This window comes from Setaria viridis, chromosome 2, assembly GCF_005286985.2.
Source record: "Setaria viridis chromosome 2, Setaria_viridis_v4.0, whole genome shotgun sequence".
In the NCBI taxonomy this organism is placed as follows: Eukaryota; Viridiplantae; Streptophyta; class Magnoliopsida; order Poales; family Poaceae; genus Setaria; species Setaria viridis.
Window position 1 is genome coordinate 22,670,949 of NC_048264.2, and position 12,892 is coordinate 22,683,840.

Below are 12,892 nucleotides of genomic sequence, written 5' to 3' on the forward strand. Positions count from 1 at the left end.
TCAGGTTTTGTTTAGTTCTAGTTTTCCTTTGAGAAACTGAGATAGATTTGTTGTAACTGTGGTGACAAGTCCTTTTACAGTGATCCAGGGCCCCTATTCTTGTTTTCCTCGACTGTGTCGATTAGTACTTTCGAATTGAGAGCTTGCACTCTTCTTTACTTCATTCATATTTGCAATATCAGATTGCGCGTTTATATTTTCTTGCTTGTGTCCTTCGATTCGCTTGTAGGGAAAGCCTTCTCGGCGAGGTCAATCAAGTTGTGCTTGGTTAATAACCAACGGAGCAGAGGTGTAGCGGCTGTAGGGTTCGAATTGTGTCTGATTTGAAGCTGGGTTGTCAACGTCGAGTCTCCACCAAATCGAATTTATCACTACCTTTCGGAAGATCGAGCCAGTGCTACATCAAGTGGGATCAGAGCTTCCAGGTTACCTGTGAGGTATACTATCGTGTTTCCCCTTTACATTCAGTTCGTTTCCAACACCTATAGTCGACAAAAAGCCCAAAAATATTTACATTTTCTGCTGTCCTATCACCTTTTTAGCCTTTGCAATTTTTGTTTCAGATTTGCTTTGTTGAGTTTGTATCCGTAATCAAGTTTTATTGCTGGTTTAGTGTGTTCGTGGTCGTAGTTTCAACCGTCCGTTGCTGTTTGATTGTTTCCGACGCTATCCCATCCACCTTTACCCAAACAACAAGTCGAGCCCCCACATTACTTGACTTGCTCCGCTAGCCGCCTTGTGTGAACTCTTACCGCGCAATCCCTAAATAGGTTGCAAGCCGCATTGTGTCACCTTTGCATCACAACCCTCTTGATTCATATGGCGAATACCTAATTGCTCCATACCAGGGACGTTGTTGCCCTTATATTGCTTGTTAAGAAGCTTTGCTCAGCCGTGATCAGTGTTGGACGAATAGGGATGCTTTGCCTTAGCCGCCGCCGCCTTACCAGCCGCGTTGTGCCTTTCCGAAATCCTGATCCGGGCGACCTTTGTTAAAACAGGCATAACTTTTCGCTTAGAACTCTGATTGAGGTGAATTGTTTTTTCAAATTTTTAGAATGAAAAGTTACACATACGATTCAATGCCTTTGGCATTTTTGCGATTCTCAACTCTCCCAAAAAAATCAGAAAGTGGGAGTTTTCAAGCCTCTAACTTGTTGCACGGTTTTTAGCAAATGTGCCTGTCTTTCTGTAGACCACATCACACCTCTGTTTAAGGTGCAAATTTTGTGGTTCCATCTTGTGTGATTCCTATTCAGAGAAAAATCTAAAAACATAATTGAGAAAAATAAAAAAATGGATTCCTAATAGTCCTGGAGGGAAAATTAGGGAAAAAAATTAAAACAATCGCATGAGTTGCTGGTTGCTTGTTCTTTGAGTTCTATCCACCGTCGCTCATTCCATCTTGTTGTGCTACATCTGGGGACACGTCTTAGCCAGCAACTATGACTTGTACTTTGGATACTTATTGAACTTTGCTAATCTGCTTCGGCTATTATTTTTCCTTGCTACCATATTGTGCCTGCCCAAAGCTCCACATATACTTCTGTTAGTACAGGTTCACCTTGCAACTGTTACACCCAAGCTTGACAACCGATTGTAATGCCCTGTTGGCTTTGGTAAGAACACTTGCAAGACGGTAGTGAGCCGTTTGAGATACCGCTTTCCACTTTCACCACCACCCATTAGTTGCTAGTTGATAGGGATAATACTTTAGTATTGTCTTTTGCTGTCTTCTAACCATGTCAGGGAAACGGAAAGGAGTGGAGTCCCCTTTGGACTTCAATGAGTGTGTGTCCAAGGACGAGCTTACGAAGCTTCTTGCTGACCAGCGCACCTACATCGACGGGAAGTTTGATGACTTGATTTGCAACATTAACATTCTGGTTACCCGGATTGAACATGTTGAGCAACGACCTACCCCAGTGTCGCCACGCCAACCCACCCCTCATGATGATGGTTTGGAGGATGATGATGACGCTGATTTTCATAATGATGCACGTGACATGGACCGTCTTCGGCGTAATCGTCATGGTATGGGAGGAAATAATCATCACCATGCTAATAATGATCCTTTTGCTAAAACTAAATTTACCATGATTCATTTTGCTGGTAATGCTGATCCTGAGGCTTATTTAGATTGGGAACTTGCTGTTGAACAAAAATTTAATTCTCATTTAGTTCCTGCTGAGCATAGAGCTAGGCTTGCTACTAGTGAGTTTACTGGTTTTGCTCTCTTTTGGTGGAATGATCTTTGCAATAATAATAATGCCACTGCTGTACCTCAGTCTTGGAATGTTTTAAAACAACGTATGAAATCTCATTTTGTTCCTCCTTATTACCAACGTGATTTGCGTATGAAACTGCAAAATTTAAAACAAGGTGAAAAAGGAGTAGAAGAATACTATCAGGAATTGCTCATTGGTCTAGCACGTTGTGATATACATGAGGATGATGAAGATACTTGTGCTAGATTCTTTGGTGGTTTGAATCGTGATATACATGATATTCTTCATTACAAAGATTGGAACAGGTTCAACCAATTATATCATCTTACTCTTAAAGCTGAAAGAGAAGTACAAGGATGTTGTCAACAACACACTTTCAGGTCCAACCTTGGAAGATCTTTTCTACAACAGCGTTCTAATGTCGACAAGCCCAAGGCTTCTGTTGCCCAGCCACCAGCGACACCGTCTGCTACTACACATACTTCCGAGGTGAGCAATTTGTCTCCTGTGCAGTCCCAACCGCAGAAGAAAGCTATGGCTCCTGGTGCGTCATCGAACAGCTCCAACAAAATTGTGTGCCACCGCTGCAAGGGCATTGGATATGTCATGAAGGATTGCCCAAATCGTCGTGCTTCCATAGCCACCGTTGATGGAACAGGATATGTAAGTGCTAGTGATGTTGAAGATGAATTGGTTCTTGCTACTAACATTGTTGTAGATGAAGCGAAAAATGAGGAGGAGGTTTCCATTGATTCTCTGGCTGCCTCGGTGGGTTATGAGAGCCTTCTTGTGCAGCGGGTGTTGACTTCCCAACTGGGGCATGAGGAAGAGAAGCTCCAACGCCACAATTTGTTCCACATGTTTCTCATCAAGGATCACCGTGTTCTCACCATTATTGATAGTGGGAGTTGCAACAACTTTGTGAGTTCAGATCTGGTCGCACCCGCATTCGTACCACCTACAATGGTTCAACAATAGTGGTAAGACAAAGGTAACTAGATCAGTGTGTGTGCATTTTTCTATTGGCTCATATAATGACTATGCTGATTTTGATGTTGTACCTATGCAAGCATGCTCTCTTTTGTTAGGCCGTCCATGGGAATTTGATGTTGATGCTTTACACCATGGCAGAACTAATAAATATACTTTTATGCATAAAAAAAGAATATTACTTTCCTTCCTTATGTGATAATCATGATGCACCTTGCAATACTATGCTTTGTCAAGATGTTTGTGTTACCGATAATCTTATGTCTCGTGCTTCGCATCCTGTTGTGGCTAACCTTTTGAGGGAGATTGATGATGGGATGGAGTCGAGGACAACTCCAATTCAAGAAGGGGAGGATGATGAGGACATCGCCATGTTGGACACGCATGAGTCATGGTCTTCCCCAAGTTACAGTTCGTCACCAACTCAGTCGTCGAGTTCGTTTCGGATTCATCCGACACCCCTGCACGGTTTCGGCCATATCTTCCTGATACGACATTGAAACGAGGCGTTCTTTGATGCGTTGGAATGGGGACGATGATGCTGTTCTTTTGGTTCTGGTCCTAGCTCCAGAAGGTTCATGGATCATTTTGTGTGACCATGATAAGGTGCTACGTCACCAGTTTTGGGCCAACTTGACCTTGTATCGTGTCGGACCTTAAGCCCAAGTTGTGGGCGCCTCCCTTCCTAGTCACCCCCAACCCTAGTTCGTCCCTTTTGATATAAACTCAGTAGTCGCCACCTTAGAAACTTGGGTTTTGTTTAGTTCTAGTTTTCCTTTGTGAAACTGAGATTGATTCGTTGTAACTGCGGCGACAAGTCCTTTTACAGGGATCCAGGGCCCCTGTTCTTGTTCTTCTCGATTGTGTCGATTAGTCCTTTCGAATTGAGAACTTGTGTCCTTCGATTCGCTTGCAGGGAAAGTCTTCTCGGTAAGGTCATTCAAGTTGTGCTTGGTTGATAACCAATGGAGCAAAGGTGTAGCGGTTGTAGGGTTCGAATTGTGTCTGATTTGAAGCCGGATCTTCAACGTTGAGTCTCCATCAAATCAAATTTATCACTATCTTTCGAAAGATCGGGTCAGTGCTACATCAGCATGTGAGCTGGAAGCGTGAACGGAAAGAGTCAAAACAAAACATATGAGCCTACGAATCGCTCTAACAAAAAAATTGCTTTGAAAGCTTCTAAAAATTCTACTGCTTATATTTATCGCTATTAACTTTTGCTCACAACATTTGACCATTCGTCTTATTTAAAATATTATTATAAATATACGAAAAGATAAGTTATGTTTAGCGTACCATTCATAATAAAGTAAGACACAAGATATGTTATATTTAAAGTACCATTCATAATAAAGTAAGTAATAAAAGAATATATGATAATTACATAATTTTTTGAATAAGACGTATACATTGTGATCAAAAGTCAAAGTGAATATGGAGGTAGTAGATGCTATAAACCATGCTCAACCCATTTCTTCCCATAAAGATATAATTGGGTTTTCACCTAAGCTGTTTGGCATCTAGATATGTTCCTAAAACCTGGCAAAAATCATATATATTCATGGATTACAAATTAGCTTTTTACTAAATTAACTCCCTGCATATTTTCCATAGTGAAAATGCATGTTGATTAAAAAGCATGCACATAAATTTAAAAAGAGGAATAAATTGGATGATAGGATGAGATCAATTTTTATAATCTTTTAGAGCCCTTCACAGAGTCCAAAAATCATAAGAATAATTTCCCTAAGTAAAAGGTTCTTAAAAAAGTCCAATCCTCTCTTTGTAATAGAACAAAGAGAGAAATGAGACAGACTTTTTTCCAGAAAAAATATTTGATAGTTAAATGAGATGGATTATGTCCTTTACAGCTCTATAAAAATTTATTAGAAAGGTCCAATTTATTTGTCTCTTTCTAGTTTTGTAAAGCCAGAACTACTCTTATAAATTATATGAATCTTAATAAATTTTTGTAGGAGCTCTGCACAAGCTTCTATAAGAGTCTAAGATCATAAAACTAGAGTTTAAATTGAAAAGTTAAGCCAAAAGTACAAAGAGTTGAAGTATAAACTGACAGGATAGTCCTGTCTGTTTATTTTCTAAACACATCGGATTGATTTCCATCTCATTTTTTACCGAACAGGACATTCCGATATTGGTTTTCTTTTACTTGAGAGGACCGTCCTCTACGTCGTCGTTTCTTCTCCCTTGGCTGCATGCTACAGTGATCATTGATCAATGGTTATGGCTTTTTGTTTATTCCATTTCCCGTACGCGTACGTGAGTAGTGCTGCCTGATCTCAGTTCTGACTGAGTGATTAGCTAGTAGCTGTAGTTTTTTATCTGTTCTGTAGAAGCTTGCTCTATTGATCAAAACGAAGTGGTGCAAAATACACTCACAAGATAAAACACCAGATCGTCTTGTAAGTGAACAATACACCGGATAAAACACGTGATCATCCTGTAAGTCCATAAGCTCGTTAAAATTGTACAGAAGTTAATCTCATTTAGTCATCAATAGTAAAATTACGGAAAAAAGTCCACTTCATTTTTATCTCTGTAATTTAAAGCTAGAGTGAATTATGGTACGCATGGTTCTCTGTTCTATTCAAAAACTCGTGCCTCGGCCGTAGTACAGGAGCTAGACTTCGGGCCCAGTTTGGCCGGGCTTCTGCTAGTTTCGGCTCCGGCTCCTTTGTAACTGTAGCGCTACTCCGGCTTCTTCGTAACTGTAGCACTACTGTGTGATGTCAAAATGGCTCCGGCTCCTTACTACAGGTTAAAAAAATGAACTGGAGGAGAGAAGGAGCCGGTGGAACCAGTTTTTGAGGCTTCACCGGCTCCTTGCTACAGTTGCGCTACAGTAGGTGAAGCCGGAGGAGAGGAGCTGTGCCAAACTGGTCCTTCATCATTTTGTAGAGCTTCAGTGCTGTTTACAACATATCTGTAGAAAAGATCAGGGGCGGATCTATGACCCGAGCTAGGTGGGCTGGGCTGCAGCCGGGTCCAACCTTGGCAATGCTTTGTAACACCATGTGTCCATGTGTGTTGATAACTAGTCTAGAGAGCTTAACATGTGTGATTTTACTTATGAAACAAGGTCCAGAAGCCTAGGATTAGCCGTGTTGCATCAAGTTACTACTCACTACTGACTCACTGAGAGGCTGATTGTACGTTCTTTCGTTAGAGACCAACTATAGCACACTACAAAGTCAGCCCGGGGTGCAGGCTACTTCTGGCTCCACCCTGGAAAATTCCCTATTCGACACTGGTAAAGATAGTGATTCCTTCTCTCAAAATTTTTAACTTCTTTATTTGGCACCAAGTCTAAATTTTATTCCGAATTTAACACTTCCGTCCATTTTAAGGAGTAACAGTGTTAGTTGTCAGTTGAAAAGACCATTTACCCATGATAGTAACCAATGCAATTTTATTTTAGAAAGATGTATTTTTCACTTAAGGGTTTTGTTTGGGCGTCATTTTGAACATCATTTGATAGTCGGTATCTTTTTTTATGCAAGCATGTAGCAATATTGTGGCACAAGTTAATCAGCAAGGTTGACAAATCCATGCATACAGTAAAAAGGCTCCTAAAAATCAAGCATGTAATCAGATTCTGGCAGTACATTAGTTTCAGCAGCAACGCTGGAGACTCAATCAGACTGGACGGACTGAAGCCTGCCTGGCCTAGCTTTGCTCTCCTGCGGTTGCTAATCTATTACTTCTACTTGGACTGAACAAATTACGCTCTGTCGTGAATGGGTCCGGGACCAGTTGGTCACCAGAAGCCTCACTGGCACCAGCCTCAGTAGGAGGTCCCAGATTCGATCTCCTTCGGAAACGGATTTCGGGGGGATTTTTTAGAAATTTTTCTGAACTGTTGTAGCCTCAACATATGTTGGGAACTGATGTCCGTGTTAGGTATGTGTGGAGGTGTCAGATACCACAACTTGTACTTTCATAAGTGAGGGTTACTAAAAACAAATTACCTCTGTTCGGTGGTACAACCAAACTTTTCTCCTTTCTCTTGCTTGCTTCCGCCAGTGCTGCACTCATGCAACTTGTCTGTCAGGGAGCTTGATGACACCACCACGGATGACGCCGCGCGCCGCTGCTGCCGCCCCTCCACGAATGCCAGGAATTCGATGAACGTCCGACCACCCTCCGCATCGTTCTTCTCGGCCTCTTCGCTCTTCGGTAGCGAACAGCCCTGGCCGGCAACGACACGCCCTCTACTTCCTTGCTATCCTGCGTGCTGTCGCCCTCCATGGCCGCGCAAGGTCTGCGTCCCCCGCGGCCCCGTCACCTTCCATGGCCCGCGCGGCTGCGCCTCCTGGACGTGAGTGGCCTGCGCTACCCAGGATGCACGTGCCCAGCGATTGCCATGCGTGGCGGAGCCACCGGTCTGTTTTGCTTCAACCTTCACAACGGTATTCTGGTCTATATGTCAAAAATTTGTCACATCTTGATGGCAATAGCTAACACATTGGATGGAAGTGTCAAATTGAGAATGAAATTCAGACTTGGAAGTTCAAACTTTGAAGGGCCAATGAAGGAATCAGTAACTTTACTGGTATCAAATAGGGAATTTTCTTGTCACACAGAGTATTTTACAACCACCCTTGACTACAAAGTCCTGTCAACAATTTTCTCATGTTTCTAAAATTTTTCAACATTGGGTGTGACACTTCTTTATGGGGCCTGGCCATCATTGGTTGCAGGCGGCCCCTCTGTTAGACAAATATCCTCATTTGGCATCTTTGTTCTGTCCAACAATCTCCTTGTTGGTGGTGCCATTGTATCAAATGTCAGGTCAAGTTTCTACCTCTTCTCCCATCCCCTTCGTTGTTTCCTCCCTATGAGGTGGTGTGAAAAATACACAAAAGATGTTATTATCAGCTTCATGGGAGATCATTGTATCCGGGGAGCTTTGGCTTACATATTTTTGTTTGCCCTTAATTAGACCCCACTCCATTGATGGCTCCTTGGGCAGCGACAGAGCAGCGTAGCTATGAGGGGTGGCATGGTAGCGCAATTTCCACGAAGTAGCAAGCAGGTTATTCGGTGGCAGCTCTAATCGGCATCATATCGTTGGTGGTTGACTGGTTGTTTTGGGTCCGAGTCATGCCTCGCCTTTGTTCTGTTTTCTTGTATCTCGGTTGTTGTTGCGCTATGCTTGCAAATACTGATGGAAAATGCGTGGTTTGCCATACACTCAATGAGAAGTTCAGGTTGACGATTCGTTAGCCATAGGCCCTGTTTGTATACGCTTTTCTGGAACTCGCTTATCTGGCAAGCAAGCTTATCTGATAAGCCTGCTGCCTGGAGAATCTGCTGTCTGAATAAGCAGGGTGTTTGGCAATCCTTATTATTTTGTGTCGATTGTCTGTCCAGGTTGGTAAATTGACCTGAATGCCCCTAAGGCTGATAATAGCTCATTTTTATTGTGAATCTGAGGAGAAGACAATAATTGTAATGCCTTTGGAGTATGTTAAATAGAAATTACATTACAATAATATAAAATTCATATGATAGATCGGTCTAGTATGGAAACATCCATCATGGGTACAACAACGAACCACGAAACCATAGCGACAGCAATAGCATCATGCAATGCACCCATATCAATATCATCTCCTAAAGCACCACCACCACCATCTGTGCTAGGTTGGGTTGGATTACCACCATCTTCCTCAAAATCCTCTTCAAAATGCACGTCATGTATGGCACTATCTCTGATGAAATTGTGAAGGGCCATACAAGCAACTATAATTTTCGACTGCTTGTTAACCGGATAACTGGGCAAATTCAAGAGAATGCACCACTTCATCTTTAGAACTCCAAATGATCGCTCAATCACATTTCTAAGGGATGAATGTGCATGATTAAACACTTCTTTCAATCCTACCGGATGCTGACCATGCTGCCATTCAGAAACATGATACCTCTATCCCTTGTAGGGTGCAAGAAATCCTTTTCTATTAGGATATCCAGAGTCAACAAGACAGTACTTGCTTGCATGTTATATTTATATGTTATATCACAATGACCAAATATTCCCTGAAAAATAAATTGCAACATAACTCATCCTTACCATCGGGAGGATGTGGAAATTGATCCTCGTACGTGAGAAGCGTGTCCAATAATACACGAGTATCATGGACAGAACCAGGCCAACCAGTGACAGCAAATGTGAACCGCATATCAAAGTCACATACCGCCATGACATTTTGTGAAGGATACCCATGCCGACCAATGTATTTCGATTGATCAGCTAATGGCACAGTTACGGGTATATGGGTACCATCTATTGCTCCTATGCAATCTTTGAAATGAGGCCAAAACCTTGGTTCTTGTAGTTTAGGATGAATAGTAGAAAATTATGGATCCTTAGGCCTCACAATGTCAACAGCTAATCTCATGATAGATTCAAGAACCTCTTCAAATTTTCTACTCACAGTTTCTAATGAGCGATGGAAATTATTCTTGCATTGCCTAAAAGATTGAGGTGCACCACAAGCCCATAGAAACATTCCTAGTGCTTCCTTGCTACAAAATTGTCTACTTGATCTCAATCCATAATCTTGCACCAAAGTGTCATGAAGGCTTAAGAAAACTGACCTCCTCATTCTGAACATGTTAAAGCACTCCACTTGATCTTGTAGTTGCAACTCAACGCACTGTATTCCAGTCATCCTTGCTATCGTAGTAGTAATCTTCTTCTTGTTCATACCAGATGATGCCATGTAGTCCAGACCAAGCATTGCCACTATGTAATCATCATCAGTGCCATCAGATTCATCAACATCCATGGTATGAATAGAATCACTATTGCCTTCACATTCACTAGTTGCACTAGAGGTACTCGTCAAAACAAATGCAAGCCTGTCAAAAAGCACTAACCAAGTCATCAGATGAATTTTTATTGTTACAACACAACTAATAGAAGGTTCATAGTCTCACACAGCATACTTAGAAAATTGAAATTATATCTCACACAACATAAGAGAAATGAAAGAGAAATGGCACACTAATGCAACACCCTAGTGCTTCTTCCTTATCTCCCAAGCCCTCCTCAGCCAATTCAACCTCCCATTTGGTGTCTTCAATGTAATGAACACATCACAGTTTTCCTTTTTTTTGAAGAAGTTGTGTGGCATAGAAGTGTTCATCACTCCCCTCCTTAGCCCCATCGTTAATGACTTGCTCCAACATACTTCCAATCTCATCTCTAACGTGATCAACAACTTGTGAAGTAGCTGAATGTTTACTACTTTGAGCTTTCAACTCATATGCATCGACCAACCGCTTCATGCACTGGTCTCTAAAAGTCTTCTTCTTCTTTCCTTTAGGGGAACTAGGAGCTGGCCTTTTTGAAGCCCTCCGCTCAGAACTGGATGGGGCCTTATGTGCCTCCCTATCATTGTTGCCCTCAACATCAACAACATCATGTTCATCAACATCAATATTTCCATCACCACTTGGAACATATGAAGTTTCATTTGTAACAATGACCGATTCAAACATGATTCGCATCTGATCCTCATATTTAAGTGGAGCTGTTCTGAACCGGATACAACCTGGCATAGCCTATAAAATATCACCAAAATAGCATGCTATTATACTCCAATTGAAAAAAAACAAACAACGTATATGTGAACTATATCTCTAGTATGATTGTTAGTGGGCTCACCTTATTTTGTTCTTCCCACCATTCATCGTCAGCCACAATACAACCAGTAACAGGATCTCTTCCCAATCCGGTTGATCTCAAGTTCAAAGTCTTCCATTGGGTATACATTTTTTTCAATATATCCCACCTATTCTTCATTTGACTCTCACCGTATGGCCTCTTGGTACGCTCATAAAACTTTCTAAGAAGGTTTGCATATACTACCGCATTCAAACATTGCTGCGTCCGATTATAAGCAAGTACTTCTTCCACACAAATGTCATTGAAAGCTTTCGCGGCAAATGAATCCCATTTTGCCACAATCTTTGACGACTTTTCCATCTAAAATTTGATTACAGTAGTGTAGAATTAAATACAAATCTACGAGCTTGTTCACTGACCATACAACCCACAATCTGTCATTTTAGCAATCCATCAAGAAGTGATACAAATTTTACCTTGCTATTTGTTGGCGGCCTTGCAGTCGTAACAGCTACAGCGATCCAGATCCTCCGTAGCAACTGCACGCATGCATAAAATTGTTATGAGCTACTCCATCATCATACAGCTCCAAAGAGACTCCAATGCAAAATGAAAAAAGAATTAATGACTTCATTTAAACTACCAAGTAGAAAGGTTACGCATAAGTTGTGAAAAAGAAATGTAGTTAATTGAATTAATAGACAGGTTTGGCAAATTGCAAGTACTCTAACTTTGATATGCCATTGAGCATACTTGGTTGCCATTAGGTGGTTAACAGAGTCAACTTTGCACCCTCTATGATACTCCATATTTAATTGACTACAGTTTAGATATCGTTAGGAGTCCTCATCTTACTTTAATTATACCCCACAGTTGTGACTTCATGCAATAACCATGATGGTTTTATCACCATATATGTACAGGATCCTGCACAACCCCTGTCAAGGGACAAAAGGAAGCTACATTGGGGGTATGTTTTCATTATTGTATCATACTGTGTAATAACTTCTATTTTTTTGCACCCTTATGTTATTCTTAACTTGTTAAGTATTCAGTATTAACTCCATCGCTTCACCTTTCATTATTCAAAAGATTTTTTTAAATTGCACAACTCCTTGTGGTAATGGAAACCTTTCTTATTTTTCAAAAACTTTAGTTAGCTGCTCCACCTTTCATTGTTAAGAAAGGAAACAGCGCCCAACTTCTGAATTTTGCTATGTGGGAAAAGTAGTACACAAAGGCTTCAAGCTGCAATTTGGTAATAGATAGTCTGTTGCTAACCTTAAGCTTTCTATCAACGTCTGATGAGCACAAGGTTCCAGGAGAGGCGGTGGGGGCGGCGCCCAGGCGGCAGGGACGTCCGGTGGCAGGGGCGTCCGCCGGCGGGGCTGGATCCCAGGGGGCAGGGGCGTCCGGCGGCGGGGGCGGCGCCCAGGCGGCCCGCGGCGGGGGCGGAGCGTAGGCAGCAGGGGCGGCCCGTGGCGGGGGCCTGGCAGGGGCGGCTGGCGGAGGTAGGGAGGTGGGCCGGCCGACCCGAGCGGCGGCGGCGGGATCTGCAGGAGCGACGGCGGTTGCGGGAGGCGCGGTGGGGGCCAAGCCCGGCGAAGGTAGGGAGGCGGGACGGGCGACCCGAGCGGCGGCGGCGGGATCTGGAGCGGTGGCGGTTGCGGGAGGCGCGGGGGCGGACGCCTGGAGGCGTCGTTGCCCGAGGGTACCTGGGCGAAAAATGGTCCGCTTGCCCCAGAAGCGTCTCCAGACCCGCGTACGAGATAAGCTGGGTGCTAGTTCTATTCTAGATTTTCAACTAAGCGGCTTACGTGACAAGCGGGAAATAAGCAAGGCGTTTGGATGGGTTTATCGCTTATTTCCACCAATAAGCGGGAAATAAGCGGATACAAACAGGACCATAGTTGTTCTTAAGAAAATTGATCCATGGTTTAAAGCTTTAAATGCTTCTTGGATTTTCTTCCTAGCTCGGATAGATGATGCGTATGTGCTCATTATCCAAAATTACTCG

General features: G+C 42.6%; 1 pseudogene; it reads right to left on the bottom strand.

The window, feature by feature from the left end:
* Nucleotides 1-7,679: 7,679 nt before the first annotated feature.
* Nucleotides 7,680-10,033, bottom strand: LOC140221867 (uncharacterized; annotated as a pseudogene).
* Between the last annotated feature and the right edge of the window lie 2,859 nt (nt 10,034-12,892).